The sequence below is a fragment of the Podarcis liolepis genome, assembly GCF_965112155.1.
Source record: "Podarcis liolepis genome assembly, chromosome: 1".
NCBI lineage: Eukaryota > Metazoa > Chordata > Lepidosauria > Squamata > Lacertidae > Podarcis > Podarcis liolepis.
In genome coordinates, this window is record NC_139554.1 from 122,382,136 (window position 1) to 122,402,944 (window position 20,809).

The following is a 20,809-nucleotide window of genomic DNA, read 5'->3' on the forward strand; positions in this document are numbered from 1 at the left end:
GCTCATTCAAACTGGCCAATCTGTGGCGGCCTAGGGGGCATGGCTTGGGGAGTGGACCTGAGGGCAGCAGGCTTCACTCAGGTCCACTGTCCATCTCTTTATTCTGGCCATCGCTGCACTCAGCAGCCCTGCGCTGTCACACTATGACAGTTCAAACTGGCCCGGTAGCAAGAATTCGGCCATCTAAACACTCAGAATAGCTACGTTTGTGTTCCCCTCATGAATCTGCAAAAATTGGTGATGATTTTATGTCTGTAAGCATTATTATCTTGAAGACAATACCTCCTTGCATATCTGTCTATACAGAATCTGATGCACATTCTTTCTGGAGGGAATAGCCATCATGGCAGCTGGCTAATGTGTTTCACAGTCGCCTGCCATTCAGTAAGTAAGCGAGGTTATCAAGCACTCATTTGCTTTCCTTTGACTGTGAGGAACCCCTGGGCTTCCACAAATGTAAATTTAATTTACTTCTGACATGCCATTAAAAACAAGGAAGAAATGAAAGAATATGTGAAATGAGCTTCAGACTTTGCAAATGTCCCTTTTTATTAGTTAATTTTCACAGGGGATTCCTATACAGTTTTTTTTGTTTTTTAAGGCTCTTGTTTCCTTACCGTTGGCACGTTTCCTTTGCAGTGAGAGAAATGTGGGGTGTTTCAAGAGGTGAACGTCTACATTTATCACTCTGGTTTCCCAATTTGTCCTCTGAGGGCGAATGCTTTAAGTGTGAGGCCTGTAAGGTTTACCTTTTGTCCTTGCTGAGAGAGAAACAAATTACTAAATTACTCTTCAGGTTTCCCCTGCTTTGTTAGGTCTCCTGTGTAACATGAATGGCTATGTCACAGGATAGATAAAAGGAAATACTTCTTCAGGCACTGTATGGTTAAACTATGGAAGGAAGGAATCAGTGATAGTTACCAACAGGGATGGCTTTCAAAGCGGATTTTTCAAAGTGGATTAGACAAAATCATGGAGCAGAAGGCCACCAACGTCTACTATTCATTGGCTTCATCCAGCAGTCTTGCCTTATGTTCTTATTACCAATATCTGCACTACAAAATTATAGTTGTCCTGATCCATATAGGTGTCAGGCGGTTGAGAAACCAACCCCCAGAACAGGTTGCGAGGAATGGACAAGACAAGGAAAAGTCCTTACCATCTGCTTTTCTTAAATATTCACAGAGAGAGGCATGGGAATGCAGCCTCTCTGAATAATCATAATAAATAACAAGATGAAAGATGAAAAAATATTTTTAAATAATTCCAGTGGCACCTTTAAGATCAACTAAATATAAGCTTTCAGGGTATGAGCTTTCGAGTGTAATACACACTTCATCAGATACTCTGAAGTTTTTAGTTTTTAGTTTGGTATTTATTAAAACTAAAATTCTTAAAACTAAAAACTATGGAGAGACCTGGTCTGAATAGAGATATTGGATTCATGTCCCATTATACATACTAAAGCTAATTTTGGTCACCTATCCCTTTAAAAATCCCTTGCCCTTCCCTGTGGAACCAACTGCCATAACAGTCATCAACAGTTATAAGGTTGAAGCGACCTCTGCTTCAGAGTATCTTACAAAGTGTGTATTACACACCGAAAGCTCATCCCTTGAAAGCTTATATTTAGCTGATCTTAAAGGTGCCACTGGAATTATTTTAAAAGATTTTTTCATCTTCCATCTTGTTATTTATTACGACTGTGACAGATCAACACGGCTAGCCACCTGAATCTCTGAATAATGACATTGTCCCGAGGAAATCTCCACCCCACTTTCCTCCCACCTCCTCATTCGTCAACAGCACCACTCCCTTTACGGTTTCTGCTTAGCGCCATCTGTCTCCAAGCTCTTTGCTCTCCTACTTTTAAGGCTCGCCGGGTTCTGGGAGATGGTGGGTCTGGAATGCTTTCCTGCTCCGGCTCTGCCTCCTCGCCCATTATTTCACAACTTTCCCCCTCATCTGCCTCTGAGCTGTGACCTCCCTCAAACCCCTGCTGTAAATCTATACTGTCTTCCTCTTCCTCCCCCCCTGGAAGGGTCAGGATGGGGAGGCGGTCTCCACCATTCCCCCTCTGCCCAGTCCCTGACAATAGGGCAGGTGTAGGGAATATTTCTTTTTTTTTAATGATATTTATTAATGTTTCACAAACAATAAAAACAAATTCCAACATTTAAACTACAAAAGCAAAACAAAAGCAAAACAGATAAAAAAATGCACAGTAGAAAAACAGTTGATAGAAGAAAAAATAAAGAATAAAGAATAAGAACAAAGAGAAAAACCAAAGATCAAAACTAAAAATAGATTAATATTTTCAAATCTTATATTTTCTTCACTAGTTTCTTGACCTCCTCACACCTCCCATTTTGTATTCCAGTTCAAATATTGAATTCAGCAAATCCTTACCCTCTAACATTCATCCTTACTCCATATATTAACCTATTATTACAAATATCCATTTCCAATTATCAATCCCTATTTACATTTTCTTAAGCATCTCTTTACCAGTACCACTTATTTTCAATCAAACGTCATTTCAACTTTCCTTAAAGTGTAGGGAATATTTCTGCCTTCAGACATTGCTCAACTACAACTCCCATCATTCCTGGACATTTTATGTAGGTACAGCCACACGGAGTTTGTATAGATGTATATGTGTGGGTGGGTGGGGAGAGCATGTATCATTTTTCTACCAGCTCTTTTACAAAAACCACATCACAAGCTTGTTATAAACCGACTAGCCATTAGATCTATCAGTTGCTTGTTACAAACTGATTATCTCTATTCTATTCAGCTACATTTTCTCCTAGGCTGCCATAGAACATTTTCAGTGAGAAAAATGTGCTTGTCGTTTTTGCTGGCCGTTAACTGGCTTTTGAATGAAACCGTGGCTTCTCTTTCCGGGTGCACGAGATCCCAGCCAACCAGGGATCACAGAGTTTGATGATGACACTGTGCTATGTAGCCAATCAGAGTCAACCTTCTGACAATACTGCAAAGCCAGTTTATAAGATAATGCTCCCTGCCCTGACTCTAAATGGGCAAGTATATTTGATCAATTTTGCAGTCTTCCCTACTCCCCAAAAAGAATGGAAGTGGGGTGCTTCTTCTGTGAAAGCTTTCACAAAAAGTGTCTCTCAATGTTAAACCAAATTTTTTTCCCAGCTTGTGTTTACATTTCATTATTTTACTTTGCTTATAGGTTAGTCGCTTCACCTTCCTGCTGATGATTTGATAGATTAGTTTTCCCCCTGGTGATTATTATTTAATCCTTTCATTCACATTAAGCGTTCAGTAAGGAAGATTGTTGTTCTTTTTTCAGGGCAGGGAGTGGAAGTTATCCGTAAGAGGCAATTTCTGTGGCAAAACAGGTGGGAGTTGTTTACCTTTTCCTTTTTCTCCAGATCAGGCTGTAACATCCTGGAGACAAATAATCACTTTGCTTACAGAATAAACTTGCATAATTTCAACCAGCTATAAAAACACTCAGGAATCTATTTTGTACTTGCGACTTGACTGAGTCTTTATGAATCACCTTGCCTTCATTTAGATGCTTGTTAGTTTCTTTGCAGAGCTCAACTCATGTAGCTTCATTATAAAACGTAGAATAGCAAATGACTCAGAGGTAAGCCTCACTGAGTTCAATGGAACTTGTTCTCATATAAGATTGCTGACTTTCACTGGTAGTTTGGTGGATTTTTTCTCCTCCTTCCCCCGCACCATCTCCAAATTTCTTTTGGGGGGTTGAGGAACCCCCAGAACAGTTTTATAGAGTGCAGGGGGGAAGGAGGACACAAGAAATTCTACTTGCACAAGCAGTTACTTAGCTTACTTTGGATACAGTTAGTGCTATTTTCCTAGGAAAAGAGGTGCCAAAACTCACCAGGAGCACCCTCTTGTTCTCTTGTAATAATAATAATAATAATAATAATAATAATAATAATAATAATAATAATAATAATTTATTATTATTTATACCCTGCCCATCTGGCTGGGTCCCCCCAGCCACTCTGGGCAGCTTCCAACAAAACACTAAAATACAATAACCATGTGTAACTGTCATGTTTTCATTTCTGTGTGAATTAAACCATTATACTTAACAGGGAACCTCAGAGCTCTCTGACTGTTTACACACTGCGGGGAGGGAGTTCATGAGTTCTTTGACTACGTTGTAGCTTCTGGGAGAGTGAACTAACATACCCTCCAACATTTCTTCGATGAAAATAGGGACGTCCCATTCCATAACGATAATTTTACTATTTATACTGCACAGGTCTTATTGGGTTGCCCCAGGACTCTGGGCAGCTTCCAACATACAAAAAAGCATAATAAAACATTAAACATTTTTTTTAAAAGCCACTTTCCTATATCGGATTGCCTTCAATTGGCTCAGGGGTTGGATAACTCCATGCCCTCCAACACTTCTCCAAGGAAAATAGGGACTTTCTAAGGAAAACTGCCTGTTGTCTTTGTCCATGGAGTTTTCTTGGCAGGGATACTGGAGTGGCTTGCCAGTTCCTGCTCCAGGTGGATCATGTTTGGTCAAAACTCTCCACTATGACCTGTCCATCTTGGGTGGCCCTGCACGGCATAGCTCATAGCTTCTCTGAGTTATTCAAGCCCCTTCGCCACCGCAAGGCAGTGATACATGAAGGGGAAGAACTGCCGAAGAATTGATGCTTTTGAATTATGGTACTGGAGGAGACTCTTGAGAGTCCCATCGACTGCAAGAAAATCAAATCTATCCATTCTTAAGGAAATCAGCCCTGAGTGCTCACTGGAAGGACAGAACCTGAAGCTAAGGCTCCAATACTTTGGCCACCTCATGAGAAGAGAAGACTCCCTGGAAAAGACCCTGATGTTGGGAAAGATGGAGGGCAAAAGGAGAAGGGGACGACAGAGGACGAGATGGGTGGACAGTGTTCTCGAAGCTACCAGCATGAGTTTGACCAAACTGCAGGAGGCAGTGGAAGACAGGAGGGCCTGGGGTGCTCTGGTCCATGGGGTCACGAAGAGTCGGATAGGACTAAACGACTAAACAACAACAACAACAACAAGGAAAAGTGGGACATTCCACGATCAAATCAGAAACCATGATGGCTTCTCTAAATCAGGGACATCCCTGGAAAATAGGGACACTTGGAGGGTCTGCTATCTTGCCCTCTGCTTCTCCTGTGTCATGAGAGAGATCTTGCAGAACCTATATGTAAAAGCAGTAATCGGGTGGGATGATCCAAAAGTAGAGTGCTTTTCACAAATACATTTTCTGTTTTCCTTTTCCCTTCCTCCTCGTTGATTTATTCATTGCCTTCTAAACAACCATCTCAAGGTGATCTACACTGAAGATACATAAAAACATTCAACTTCTAATATGAAAGTACTTGAAAAAAACATGGAAGTTTTCAGGTATACAATTAAGGCAGTGTGAACCTTCGGTGCAGTATATTTTATGATTTAACTTATTCACTAATTAGGAGTAATCTTCTGATCTTCAGGCACCATGCAGATAAAAAGCAGGCGTCACACAGCTTGCAACTATTGTGAGGTTCCCTCCCTGTTTTTTTCCTTTAGTTTTATCAAGGCTGCATTTTCAAAGGATTCTGATGGGAACGTTAGATGAAGCAAAAAGAAAGAAACTCCCCCCCCCCCCATATCTGAAAGGCTGTTTAACTATGCATAAATTCAAGGGGGAGAAAAATAACACATATTTTTTCCAGTCTAATAATTTAGATTCAACTAAAAGTTCCATGAAATGTTACACAATTGTTTCTGTTCTCCGTCATTCTTTTATTCCATCTCTCTCTCTCTCTCTCTCTCTCTCTCTCTCTCTCTCACACACACACACACACACACATAGCTGAATTGATTTGAGTAATGATTTGCAATGAAAATGCAACTAGCTTTCATGAGGTTTCCCAACCCATTAGCTGGAACTGGGGTCACTCCATACCAATGAAGAAGACTCTTGTAGATTTCTTCTGAAAGAAGGAAGCAATTGCTGCTGACCATGTGGCCTGTTTTGGCTATTAGATTGGAGGGAGCTTGCCTATACAGTCATACATTGGATCCAGAAACCCCTGGAACTCGGATGTTTTGGCTCCTGAACGCGACAAACCCGGAAGTGATTGTTCCAGTTTGCAAACATTCTTTTAGAACCCGAACGTCCAACGGGGCTTCCATGGCTTCTTATTGGCTGCAGGAGCTTCCTGCAGCCAATCAGAAGCTGTGATTTGGTTTTTGGACGTTTTGTAAGTCGAACAGACTTCCAGAACAGATTCCGTTTGACTTCCAAGGTATGACTGTAATAGCTTGCCCTCTGCCCCCGGAGTTTTCCTTCATTTGTTATATTTTACTAGCTATGACTTTTGAGCAATTCCTTTCTCAATCTTAAAGCCCCCTGTAAGCTCAGTCCACCCACTTGTGGTACTTTCATCCTATGGATGCTTCCCCAGAATACCACCCAACATTTCTCAAAATGGGGACATCCTATTCCATTATTATTATTATTATTATTATTATTATTATTATTATTATTATTATTGCCCTATCCATCGGACTGGGTTGCCCCAGCCACTCTGGGTGGCTTCCAACATATATAAAAACATAATAAAACATTAAACATTTTTTATTAAAAAAAACCCCTTCCCTATAGTTCTTCTATAGACTTCTATAGTTTGTGTAGTTACTTATCTCCTTGGCTCTGGGGTCACATAACGCCATACCCTCCAACATATCTCTGGTGAAAACAGGGGTGTCCCAAGGGAAAGCAGGACATTGTGGGATCAAATCAGAAACTGGGATGGCTTCTGTAAATCCAGGACTGTCCCTGGAAAATAAGGACACTTGGGGGGTCTGAGTTAAGCTCCCCTGTACATTCAGAAGCACACAGTCCCAGGCCAGCAGGCAAGTATACATACATAGGGATTATCCCCTTTTTCTAAAGGGGAGCAAGAGATTTTTGTCTCCTGATTCTCCCACCTCAGTAAAACAACCACACCTGGCCATCACGAAGCTAAATGCTCATTGCGAATAACTGTCAGATTATGCATCTGTATCAAATGGTTTAAAGAACCCTGCCTGGCTTGATACAAGTTTCCTGATCGCTCTCTTGTGGGTGATTACTTTGATTAAACACCTTTCCCTTCATTTTTATTGCTTTTTAATGTTGATTTTTGCAAAACATTTTTTAATTATACAGAGGGCGAACTTTTCCTTGGGTACCCAAAACTCGGGTGGAAACATCTGCAGAGGTGGATAATATGGCACGAACTCTCGTGTGATCTCCCTGGCTGGCTATTTCCTTCCATAGTTAGGGGGTTGTAAACACCTATCTTTTGATATTAAATCCTTATTTGCATTTAACCATTCACTGAACCTTTCTCTTGCCATGCAGCCACATTAAAAGAACAACACCAAAAAAAACTTCAGGATTAAGGCATTTGGGGGAGAGATAAGCCTATGATTCACTTTAGTTGTAGTGTGCCCAAAAATGCCACCATTTTTTACATGATATGCAAACATAAAGTCAGTGGGCATGATTCTAGGCTGCAATTGCATAAAAGGTAAAGGGACCCCCTGACCATTAGGTCCAGTCGTGACTGGCTCTGGGGTTGCGGCGCTCATCTCGCTTTACTGGCCGAGGGAGCCAGCGTACAGCTTCCAAGTCATGTGGCCAGCATGACTCAGCCGCTTCTGGCGCAACCAGAGCAGCGCACGGAAACGCTGTTTACCTTTTTGCTGGAGCAGGACCTATTTATCTACTTGCACTTTGACGTGCTTTCGAACTGCTAGGTTGGCCGGAGCTGGGACCGAGCAACGGGAGCTCACCCTGTCACGGGGATTCGAACCGCCGACCTTCTGATCGGCAAGCCCTACGCTCTGTGGTTTAACCCACTTTTTCCAGGATCACTGCTTTGGTGTCCTCCAAAAAAACTCTTTGCCTTTCAAAGTCATTGGGCTTTAAAGAGACATTCTCTTCTACTTCCTTAAAAAAAGAAAAAGAAACTAATTATCTCCCTTCTCCAGAGTACCTGTTTCCACACACCCCTTCAAATATAGTCCTCCCCTTCCTTTCAGTGATTGCACTGCACTCATTTCCACCGACTGTTCAAGGAGCTTTCGTAAATGAGGTTAATAACCTCCTTGCCCCTCATGTGATTTTTGAGACTTGGGAATCTTAATTTTTCTTTAAATGCAGCATGTAATGTGCTGGGAAAGTGTTTCAAATTCAAACGACAATCTCCCTATAAACGTTCACATATATCCTCAGGGGTGCTATTTCATTATTTCATGTTTAGGGAAGGCCAAGGCTATTCTGGTAAATGGACAAAATACACAATAAATGCCTATTATTGGCTACATTTAAGGGATGAGCAGTGTAATGCTGCATGCGTCTACTCAGAAGTAAGACCCATTGACTGACTCCCAGGTAAGTGTGAATAGGATTTTTGCCCACGAAACCCCATTGGCTTATTTTAATATTCTTTTAATATTAATAATATTAATATTATAATATTCTGTAGACTAGTTTGTTTCTTATTTTATTTTATGTCAATGAATTTCAATAAAAATTATAAAAACTCCATTCACTTCAATGACACTCACTTTTCAATAGACATGCATTAAATAATAATAATAATAATAATAATAATAATAATAATAATAATAATAATAATAATAATATACCCCACCCATCTGGCTGGGTTTCCCAAGCCACTCTGGGCGGCTCGCAACAGAATATTAAAAATACGACAAAAAATTGAACATCAAAAACTTCCCTAAACAGGGCTGCCTTCAGATGTCTTCTAAAATTCAGATAGTTGTTAATTTCCTTGACATCTGATGGGAGGGCGTTCCACAGGGTGGGTGCCACTACCAAGAAGGCCCTTTGCCTGGTTCCCTGTAACCTCACTTCTCGCTGCAAGGGAACTGCCAGAAGGCCCTCGGAGCCTTCCGTGTCCGGGCTGAACGATGGGGGTGAATACGCTCCTTCAGGTATAAATTGTGAGATAAACAGCGAAGAAGCAGGTTCTCAATGAATTACTGAAATACACAAATGCCAGAGGGGTGTGTGGACCCATTACCTTCTCTGCTACTCCCTTTACATACTGTTTTAGAAGATTTTGAAAGGGATGGGAGTTAGCGGGTGTGACTTGTGGATTTGTGCACCAGAATCAGGGATAAACATTCTTATTTCATAATAAGCAGTCAAGGCTATGCCAAACCTATTGGAAGGTTATCCCACAGAAGGCAGCGATAGCTTCTATAGGACACCTAGAAACAAAATACAGTTGTACCTTGGTTCTCAAACACCTTGGTACTTGTACATTTTGATTCCCCAACACTGAAAACCCGGAAGTAAGTGTTCCGGTTTTCAAACGTTCTTTGGAAGCCGAACGTCCAACGCGGCTTCCGCTTGAGTGCAGGAAGCTCCTGCAGCCAATCAGAAGCCACGCCTTGGTTTCTGAACGGTTCCAGGAGTCGAACGGACTCCTGGAACAGATTACGGTCGACAACCAAGATACAGTCATGCCTCGGGTTAAAGACGCTTCAGGTTAAATCTTTTCAGGTTGCGTCCTGCGGCAACCCGGAAGTACTGGACAGGGTTACTTCCGGGTTTTACCGCTCGCGCATGCACAGGCTCTCAAAGTGACATCACGCGCATGCGCAGAAGCGGCAAATCATGACCCGCACACCTGCCGATGCACAGACGCGGGTTGCGTTCTGCTCATGTTGCGAACGGGGCTCCGGAACGGATCCCGTTCGCAACCAGAGGTACCACTGTACCACAGTTTGACCTAAGGAGCTCGAAATATCACCAGTACAATTCCTTTTGAAGTCTAGGGGGTATGTGAATCATTGATATAAATATAAGAGTCCAGATTGCGGGGTGTCAGGGAACTGCCATTGACTCAGGGGTGAGAGGGGAAAAGCCGGATGGATTACACAGAGCCCCCAAAGATCGTGGGAAGCAGTACCTCCTCGGTGGAGGAGAGTAACCACGCCTCCAGCGGAGAGGAGCTGCAGGGCTCGGGGGAAGCAAGGCGATGCCAGGACACCTTGCCTGAGCAAAGCAGGGAGGAGAGAGGTCCTCCGTTACCCACGCCCTCCCTGCGCAGTAGGCTTCCGCTCCGAGAGGGGAGGCGCAGACTGGGCGTCAAGAAACTACTCTGCCGGGGAAGGTTTAAGGACTGCCCACTCTCAGATTCTGCCAGTGAATGAGCGAGCCACGGAATAGTGGTGCTTTGCATGGTGAAGGTTTCTTTGGCACCAATAACAAGGCTTTACAGCCGACCAGGAAGGGGGATGCAATGGATGGCTGCTGTTATGTCCCTCTGCAACATTAGAAATTATTACAAGATTCGGAAGGGTGATGGTGATTTGTATACTGAAACAGAACATCCATTTCCCACTCTGCTGCTCACTTGCTCCCTCCTGGGTCCTTCGAGATCTCCATAAGCATACTGATCTGCCGATCAGCCCCAGGGTAACTTTTAGGCAGTGCCTACCTCTACATCGCTTCATGGTTCCGGTCCAGAAATGTTGCCATTTTTCATCTTTATGTTCATCTTTATTTTTCATCTGACACTTGGAGCAAGGTCCTTTTTCTAAAATGCAGTTGCCTTTGACCATTAGACTGTAGCCTGGATAATAGAACTACTTGAAAGTTAATCGCAGTCCTGCTGTAGCATTGCTTAGGAGTCCTGAATAACCTTGATCCTGTCTTGAATTCTTCATGGGAGAAGGGAAGTGAAGAGAGTTTGGAAAATGTCAGAGTATTCTCAACACATTTCACCAAGGTGGCCTTCAGGAGCATCTTAATTCTACGTTTTCTTTTCTTTTCTTTTACTTTGGATACTTGTACAATTTAATTTGCAAACAGAATTTTTATAACAAATTTCATTTTTCCAAATCATGTCTACTTGTAAACTTTTTTTATAGAAAACCCAGGGATAAAATGAATTTTAAGTTGTGGAAGGCCTTAAATTATGTTACAGTAGAAAATACAGGAGGTAGAAGAAATAAAAAAATTCCTTCCAGTAGCACCTTAAAGACCAACTAAGTTAGTTCTTGGTATGAGCTTTCGTGTGCATGCACACTTCTTCAGATACACTGAAACAGAAGTAGCCAGATCCTTCTATATAGTGAGAAGGGGGGGAGGGGTATTACTCAGAAGAGTGGTGGGAATGGGAGATTGGCAGATAGCTGAGATGAGCCTGTTGACGACTCTTAACGACTGCAATAGGTCTTACAGGAGGTAGAAGGTAACTCAAAAAACTAATGCAATGTTAGAATCAAATCTATAGCTCCTGTAAGCTACTAACACATGGTTTTAAAAACCTAATTGTCATAACAGTACTCCTGAATCTTGAGCAACAGAGTCAGTTCAGACTGACCTTGGGTTGTAAAGGCAGCAAGAAGAGGGCTGTACTGCTTCAAGTGCTTGATGGCTTGTTCCGCTACTAGCTCCTCTTTTTTGTTCCATTCCACAGTGCTCATTACAATGGACCAGATAATGCCTATCACAGACGTTTTCTACCCATGATATGTGGCAGTATAGGAAGGAGCTTCTGCAAGTGTGTCCACCCCCATCGTTCTGCCTGGACACTGAGGGCCAGCTCCGAGGGCTTTCTGGTGGTTCCCTCCCTGTGAGAAGTGAGATTACAGGGAACCAGGCAGAGGGCCTTCTTGGTGGTGGCACCCACTCTGTAGAACGTCAAGGAAATAAACAACTATCTGACTTTTAGAAGGCATCTGAAGGCAGCCCTGTTTAGGGAAGTTTTTAATGTATGATGTTTTATTCTGTTTTTAATCTGTTGGGAGCCACACAGAGTGGCTGGGGAAACCCAGCTGGGTGGGCAAGGTATAAATAATAAATTATTATTATAATATTATTATTACTAGGAAGTGCTCATTCCACTGTCAACAGGCAGGACAGCCACACTTGCCCCAGTGCAGCGGCAGCGGGGAAAAGAAAGAAAAGAAATACTTTAGTCTGTTTCCTCCATACTCAAGGTTATAACCTAAAACAATACATTTCATTCCAGGCGTTGAGTTCTAGCCAAATTCACTACACTTCCAGTCTGATATTAAATTCAAGCAAACGTCATGATCTTCTTAAAAGTGTGAAGGAGGAATTTCTGCTTCCATCATCCATAAGATACACACAGTGGGAGACTGAAAGGATTCCCTCGGCACTTCATAAAGGAACTCAACATGAATATGGAAGGAAGCCAGGTTTTTGAAACCCCTGCTTTCTTCTTAATCCTTTAAAAAGCTTTATAGTATTTTTTATATGTATATAATAACAACCAAAAACTATACTGAATAATGACTTAATTATCACCTAGTTTTGTGTTTGCAATGTGACTAAATGTCTAAAGACTACCATGCTGTTCCCAGAATTGTTCAGGGCCCTGTTGTTTTGTTAATATTTATGTAACACCCTTTAAAAAGTGAGGCCTTTAATTCTGGCAAGTGGTGAACACAGGATATAAAATTTATCCCCTCAAGGTGTCAACCAGTCTACTTTATTAGCTTCTTTTTAAAAAAAATAAAAATTGTTGACTTAAAAATTGGAATGGGGGGGGAATGCTATTAGAAGGAATCCAATTTATGAATCCAATTTATTCAGATGTGCGACACGGAAAAGCATATAAATGACATTTATTGCTTAGGTAATTACTCATTTTTATTGAATGGCAGCATAATTACTTGAACAAAGTCATATGTTCGGTAATGTATGCACCAAATGTTACAGCTGCCCTTGGCTACAGTAACTTTACTCTCCCCCCCCCTCCTTTCACGGATTTCTGCATAGTATACTCAGCCCTCGTTAAAGGATTCTCTGTTAAAACCAATTGTAATGGCAGTTAGACTTCAGCGGCTGTTCTTTGAACAACTTCATGCTCCACGACACCCAACCACAATTATTTCCAACCAGCGTTGTATTCAATTTCATTAGCCTGGTTAGGAAGGGCAACATTCAGCTAAGGAATCCGCTGGCTGAGAAACAAAATTCTAATTATGTTGAAAAGCACATCTCGTCTTGTTTAGTTTTCCACAAAAGAATAGTATACCATTAAAAAAGGAAAGAAGATCCAAAAGAATTCAGATATCTATGCTGAATTTTTTTTAAAAAAAGGCACTTTTTAATTGGAATGGGAATATTTTGGCCACCTAACAAGGCCAGTTTCTGAATCAGTCTTCTTAAACCAGGACGTCCCTGTCTGGGAATTCAAGTTTACAGTTTGGGCTTGTGTTGAAGGGTTTTCTCGCTAAAACAGCAGTTCTGGCTTAATTTTGGGTTGTCATACGTCTGAAATTTTCTGGACATAGTCGGTATTCAGCCCCCTTAAGCAGCATGCAGGCAGAAATTGCTGAAATATCCAGGAAAATCCAGGTGCATGGCAGCCCATGTTGGTAGTGTAGATTTTGGCGATTTCCATTAAAAATAACTTTAAAACTCATTTTTTTGGCTGAGATTTCGCAAAGAAAACTCAACAACCTTTTTGCCTGGATTATCACTTTTGGAAACATGGCAAACCTAGCTTAATTTGAACTAGTAGAGGGTTTAGTTTGTGTAGGATAGAAATCTTGACCTTTGGAAACGTGGGTGGTATGCATCTAAGTTTCAAACATACTAGACCCATTTGGGTCCATTCTTTGTAAAACTTAGTTGAATGTCACCGGGTTTTCAGAGTGAGAATGTAAGGAGGGGTTTTTTTCCCTCTGCAGTTCGTCTCTTGCCAATAACTGCATTATTCATCTCCTTGTCCACTGTGGTGAAATGATATAGCCATTGCATTATTTCACCTCATTCTTAATTGGGTGGGAGATGGGCTGCAATCAATTACATATCACTTGCCTACCAAAGGCAACAACAACATATTCTGATCATATTCGCTGGATTTATTTCCATTCCGGACATAGGATGTATATGTGAACATTGGCAACGTTCACTCCCTAGTTCATTTTCAAAGAGGCGCAAGTCAATTCTGTGTCCAGGGCAGCTGTCTACCAGCTCCATCTGGTACACAGGCTGAGACCCTACCTGCCTGTATACTGTCTCGTGAGAGTGGTGAGTCTTCTAGTTATCTCCCATTTCAACTACCGCAATGCACTCTATGTGGGGATACCTTTGAAGATGACCCAGAAACTACAACTAATCCAGAATGCAGCAGCAACACTAGTGACTGGGAGCGGCTGCTGAGACCACATAGCACCAGTCTTGAAAGACCTACATTGGTTCCCAGTACGTTTCTGAGCACAGTTCAAAGTGCTGGTGCTGACCTTTAAGACCCTAAACTGCCTCAGTCCAGTATACCTAAAAGAGCGTTTCCACCCCCATCGTGACGTCTGGACACTGAGGTCTAGCGTTGAGGGCCTTCTGGCGGTTACCTCACTGAAAGAAGCAAAGTTACAGGGAACCAGGCAGAGGGCCTTCTCAGTAGTGGCACCCACCTTGTGGAACGCCCTCCCACCAGATGTCAAAGTAATAAACAACTATCTGACGTTTAGAAAACATCAGAAGGCAGCCCTGTTTAGGGAAGTTTTTAATGACTGATGTCTTAATGTATTTTTAATATTTTGTTGGAAGCCGCCCAGAGTGGCTGGGAAAACTCAGCCAGATAGGCAGGGTATAAATAATATAGTAGTAGTAGTAGTAGTAGTAGTAGTAGTAGTAGTACTAATTCCCTCATTCAAACATTAAAAGTTGGGCAGGAGAAGCTCACCAGATTGATATAAGAATTAGAGACCCAGGGTGTAGATTTTATTTTATTTTAAAAACTTTTCCAATATTACTTTCCTTTAACCTTTGGCTTTAATGCATTCGTGAATGATTCCTGCATGCCTGCATTTTGTGACTCCCTTCCACACTGCATTCCACCTCTCCTATCTGATCTGAAAGTGGTATAAATGGCAGGATGCTTTCCTATGTCTGTTGTGAGTTAGCACCGGCATCTCCTCGAAAGCTTCCATGGAGCAGATAGCAGCTGGAATGTAAACAATCCTGTGGAACGCCCTCCCATCAGATGTCAAAGAGATAAATAATTACCTGACATTCAGAAGACATCTTAAGGCAGCCCTGTTCAGGGAAGTTTTTAATATGTAACGCTGTACTGTTTTTAACACTGATTGGGAGCCGCCCAGAGTGGCTGGGGAAACTCAGCCAGATGGGCGGGGTATAAATAATAAATTATTATTATATTATTATTATTATTATTATGAAGGCCTGGTTGCTAGGGCAACGGTGACAGAAGCGTGATATTTGGGATCAAATGGCCTGGGCACATTTGGGACATTCCAAGGTGATTCTGGGAATGAAGATACCAATATGGAGCCGTGCATATTTTACTGTTTATAACCTGTAACCTATCCTGATGTATGTCAAAGGATGTTTATGTTTTAAGAATCTTTAGATGTTTTATGACTCTTTCTGTGCGTTGCCTATCAAACCCTTGCTTTTCCTTGTGGCAGACCTTCTTAACTGGCTAGGACAACCACATGAAGTCAAGCTCTGCCCTTTTGCAATAGCTATAATAAGTGTTGGCTCCCACCTGGACACTGTACTTGAATTAGTTTCCTTGGTCCCATGGTTTATTTGAAAGGTGGTCCCTTACCTGGGTAAGGAACAAGGTGGTGTAGAAGTGAATTCTTGCCACACCCCTACACTAGGTTTGTTCCTGTAGCTTACAGGGGTGGGCAGGGGGGCACAGGCAGACTAGCAGTGAGGTTCTTCTTATGGTTTTCCCACAGGCAACCGGTTGACTACTGTGAAAATAGGGTGCTGGACTAGATGGGTGATTGCCTATCTAACTGGAACATCCTTATGTTCTTAGGTTAGTACTGTTTACTGTCAGAAATCGGTCTTCTCCACACCTTTCCTCTGCTGATGAGTTTGTTTTGCCTTTTCCATCATATGTACCATATTTTTCGCTCAATAACACGCACCTGACCACAACACGCACATAGTTTTTAGAGGAGGAAAACAAGAAAAAAAAATCTGAATGAAACAGTGGACGTATCATTTTTGTGCTTCATGCTGTGGCCACAGACATGTGATTTGGCGGTGAGTTTGGGGTAGCCCAATGCAAAAATCCTGAGAATCCATGTGGATCTGTGCTTTGTAACCACGTTTTTGTACCATTGCAGCCCCAGGCAACAGTGGGTGCGTGGTTTTTTTGGTGCAGGCTGTAGCCATGGACATGCTATGTGATCTGATGGTGAATTTGGGGTGACCCAATGCAAAGATCCTGAGGATCCATGAGGATCCATGCTTTGTAACCATGTTTTAAGTGGGGAGGGAAGGAAAAACATAGAAGGGACAAGGAGCACGAGAGGGGTGTGCGGAGAAGCAGCTGGCTAAGAATGCAGGAGAGGGGTTTAACAGGAGGGAGGAAAGGAAGGCAAAAGTCCCACCCACCCACCCAAGCCACCCCCCCTCTCTCTTCTCTCTCTCTCTCCCTCCCCCCCCCACCTGCATGTTTTCCAACTGCCTGGAATGCTTCCCCGAACGCAGCAGCACCGGAGCACGGAGAGGAATTAGAAGGAAGGACGCGATCCTTTCCTTTCCCCTCTGCTTGCCAGGAGGGGAGGGGAGGGGATGTCCCTGCTCTTTGTTCCGTTTGAGCAAACAGCAACCGAAACAGAACAGGGTGGGCAGTAAGACCCTGGGGCAGAATGCAGGAAAGCAGCAGCTTCCTCTTTTCAGGCGTCCCTCCTTCCGTGATGGCGCGATATGATTTTTGCCCCTGCACTTGAGACAGTCGACTCCAGGGACCACACATTCGCTCAATAACGCGCACAGACATTTCCCCTTACTTTTTAGGAGAAAAAATCTGCGTGTTATAGAGGGAAAAATACAGTATGTATGTATGTATGTATGTATGTATGTATGTATGTATGTATGTATAATGGACCTTGAATGGACTTTAAACCCTGATTCATGGCATCTTCTCATTTCTCCAAATACTATGTGTTCTAACTCGCTGGAAAAGGAAGTCAAAGGATCAATCTATTTGGGGTTGTTTTTTCATGACCATGAATGATTTAGATTCCTAATGAAGACACTAGATCACGGGGACTTTTGAACTTTCAGTAATTCGTTTAAACTTCTCATGTCACTCATTTATGGAGCTGCCTTTATTTGTTGCTCATTATCTATATTGCTGCAGAAAAGAAGGCTTTCAAATTGAAAATAGGTCAAGAGAGAGCATGCAAAATGGCTTCTGACCAAAAACTGGCTCTTTTTTCTGTCCAGTCCCTAAGATGCTCTGAACTTCATGCTAATAGCAACATTTATTCCCAGGAAGTTCAATCATTCTTGTTGGCTTTGAGAAAGGATGAGGAAGAAATTTGGAATATGTGTGCTTTACCGCTGCAGACCCTATGGAATTGGTCAATTGACACACAACATGTTAAGTTTTCTCCACTGACAATTTTTGCAAATTTTCTTACAAAATTGATCCATGTAAAGCATATTGGAAGGGAGGAGAGGCACTAAGGGAAAGGCCACACAAATCAAAGAAGAATCGACATAGGTACATTTTCTAAAGGAGAGATGCAAAATGGCACAATTCATTGTTGGGTATGACAGAGGTGGGTGCATGATGCTGTAGCATTTGCAATGGTGCATTATCACGATTACAGGAAGGCAAGATATCCGTCTAGCTCAGAATTGTCTACTCAGATTGACAGCATGTCAGGCCATGCTGAGGAGGACTGCATGGATGAGGAATGGTGGGAGACTCCCCCCCCCCCCCCACTCCTGATCAGGATCCTGAATCTTCCCAGGAGCAGGAGGACAGTATAGATTTGGAACAGTGGTTTGCAGAGGGACATAGTTCAGAAAGCAGAAGCTGGGAAGTACTGGGTGGTGAACAGCTAAGAGAAGACTGGGAGAGAGAGAGTTAAGTGACTCCGGTGACTCGGGGGGGGGGTGTTAAACTTTCATTGGGAGCACCTTTACTCCAATAATGGACTCTTTGTTCTATTGCTGTGATCATTAAAATCTCTTTAAATGGTAAGGGACTATTTTTGCTTTGTTCTGCTTATCCACGGCCAAAGGGAGGGAGGAAGCCGCTCCTCTGAAGCCTAACACAGCAGCTCTATCCAGGGTTTCAGCCATAGGTCTTTCATACAACCTGCTCCTGCAGAGGTTGAAACTGGGACCTTCTGCACATAAGGTGTGTTGATCTACCACTAAAATGTGTTATATTAAAATGACTTGCAAAAAACCCCCAAACATGTCTATTAGGAGAAATATATGCTGAAGTGCTGACTGTTTTCTGTGAATGTTTCTTTTGTGGTGGTCTTGCTCCTTCTTTTGCTCCAGCTATGAAGAATCCATCTGATCATAGATGTGAAGAATTGTGGGTTGGAAGAGACACCAAAGGTCACCTGGCCCAACAGCTTAAAAAAATCTGTGAGAGATAGCCATCCAACCTCTGTTTAAAAATCTCCAATGAAAGAGTCCACTAGCTTCTGAATTAGTCCATTCCACTATCAAATATCTCCTAACACCTAATGTTTAGTCAGAATCTCATTTCTTGTACCGGTAATTTGAATCCACTGGTTCAGACCCTACCCTCTGGAGCCTCAGAAAACAAGCTTGCTCCGTCTTCCATGTGACCGTCCTTCAGACATCTGAGGATGACTACCATGTTACTAAATACAGGTAGGTAGCTGTGTTGGTCTGCCATAGTCGAAAGAAAAGAAAACAAAATCCTTACAGTAGCACCTTAGAGACCAACTAAGCTTGTTATTGGAATGAGCTTTCGTGTGCATGCACACGTCTTCAGATACACTGAAACAGAAGTCACCAGACCCTTATATATAGTGAGAGAGTGGGGAGGGGTATTACTCAGAAGGGTGGTGGGAATGGGTGATTGGCTGATAGGTGTGGTAAACCAGTTGATGGCTGTTAACGACTGTAATTGGTCTTGCAGGAAAAAGCAATGAGATGGCCAAAAATAGCTTTATCATGTATAATGAGATAAGAATCCAATGTCTCTATTCAGACCAGATCTCTCCATGTTGTAATTCAGCAACTTCTCTTTCCAGTCTATTTCTGAAATTCTTTTGTAATATTACAGCTACTTTGAGATCTTGTATAGAATGTCCTGGGAGACTGAAGTGTTCTCCTACTGGTTTCTCTGTCTTGCAATTCCTGATGTCAGATTTATGTCCATTTATCCTTTGGCGTAGGGTTTGGCCTGTTTGTCCAATATAGAGAGCTGAAGGACACTGTTGGCATTTGATAGCATATATAATGTTGGAAGATGAGCAATTAGATAGCCCTGAGGTCATATGTTTGATGTTTTGGGGGGGGCAGTAATGGTGTTTTCCGGGTGTATGTGGCAGCAAAGTTGGCATCTGGGTTTATTACAGGCTCTGGTACCAGTGTCCATGTTAAGTCTTGTTGCTGTATTATTGTGGGTGAGGAGTTGTTTAAGATTGGGTAGCTGTCTGTAAGCAATTAAAGGTCTTCCTCCCAGAGCTTGAGAAAGAGAACTGTCATTATCTAGGAGAGGTTGTTGATCTCTGAGGATGCGTTGAACTGTTTTAACTTGGGAGCTGTATGTGATTACTAGTGGCGTTCTGTTATTTTCTCTTTTGGGTCTGTCTTGCAGCAAGTTCTCTCTGGGTATCATTCTGGCTCTGTTGATCTGTTGTTTAACATCATCAGGAGGATATTTTAGTTCTAAAAAGGTTTGCTGTAGATCTCTTAGGTGAGAATCTCTGTCTGTAGAGTTGGAACAGATGTGGCTGTAACCTGGGGCCTGTTACCTCACAGTCTTCTCTAGACTAAACATATCCAACTGCTTCAAGCATTCCTCATAAGGCTTGGTTTCCAGACCCTTTATCATCTTGGTCACCCTCCTCTACAATATTATTTCAATATTATTCTTAAATTGTGGTGCCCAGAACAGAGTACAGTACTCCAGTTGGGTCTGATCAAAGCAAGATAGATTGGTAATATGACTACTCTTGACTGGGACACTATTTTTCTGTTGATGCAGCCTAGAATTGCTTTAGCCACCTATGAAGCTGTTGACTCCTTCTTCTTTGCCAAACCTTTATTAGGTATTACCACTGTTGACTTGTGTTCTACTAAGACCCCTAGATCCCTTTCACATGTATTTCTGTCAAGTCAGGTCTCCCCCATGCTATATTTGTTCATCTGGTTATTCCTTCCTAAATGTAGAACCTTACATATCACAGTAGCAGTCTCTACTGACAAGCACTCAAGTCACAATGGCATTACCAAGCAATTGCGTCTCACATTCCAGATACAGGCACCTGCACACTGGTGACTACACCTCACCAAAAGATAACATAACAAAACAAATAAAGAAAAGAATCCCTAGTGATGCTTACAATTAAATAATGGATGCTCAATTGCCTCACATTTGCAGAAAGCATTATCACATTTCTGGGTGGGAGGGGATAAGTCATCACTGGAGATGCAAATTAGCATTTTCTCCTGTGGATTGTTTTATTTAAATTGGTGCCACAAGGGGGAAATGTTATTGCAAGCCCTCCATTGTGATCCACCTATAACATTATTCCTGAGTGATTCATGCAGCATCGATGCTTCCAGCCAGATTTAAATTACGTGAGCTAAACGAGGAAAAGACCTCCTCTGTGTAAATTATCAGAAATTGTGATCTATCGAGAGTAAAATGCTTTGTACACAACTGGGCAATTGACAGCAATTCAGGGAAATGCAGGCTGTAAAGAGAACATATGCATGTTTGCATGTATAATGAGGTAAAAGGGAAAGGAGGGAGGAATTTTTTCT

At 42.2% G+C, this 20,809-nt stretch overlaps 1 long non-coding RNA gene across 1 annotated transcript; it reads left to right on the forward strand.

Annotated features, from left to right (window-relative positions):
• The first annotated feature begins 278 nt into the window (after positions 1-278).
• LOC310691234 lies at positions 279-13,367 on the forward strand. The gene is made up of 3 exons (XR_014518411.1): positions 279-384; positions 3,326-3,374; positions 12,051-13,367. It is a non-coding gene; the product is annotated as an uncharacterized lncRNA (long non-coding RNA).
• Positions 13,368-20,809: the final 7,442 nt, after the last annotated feature.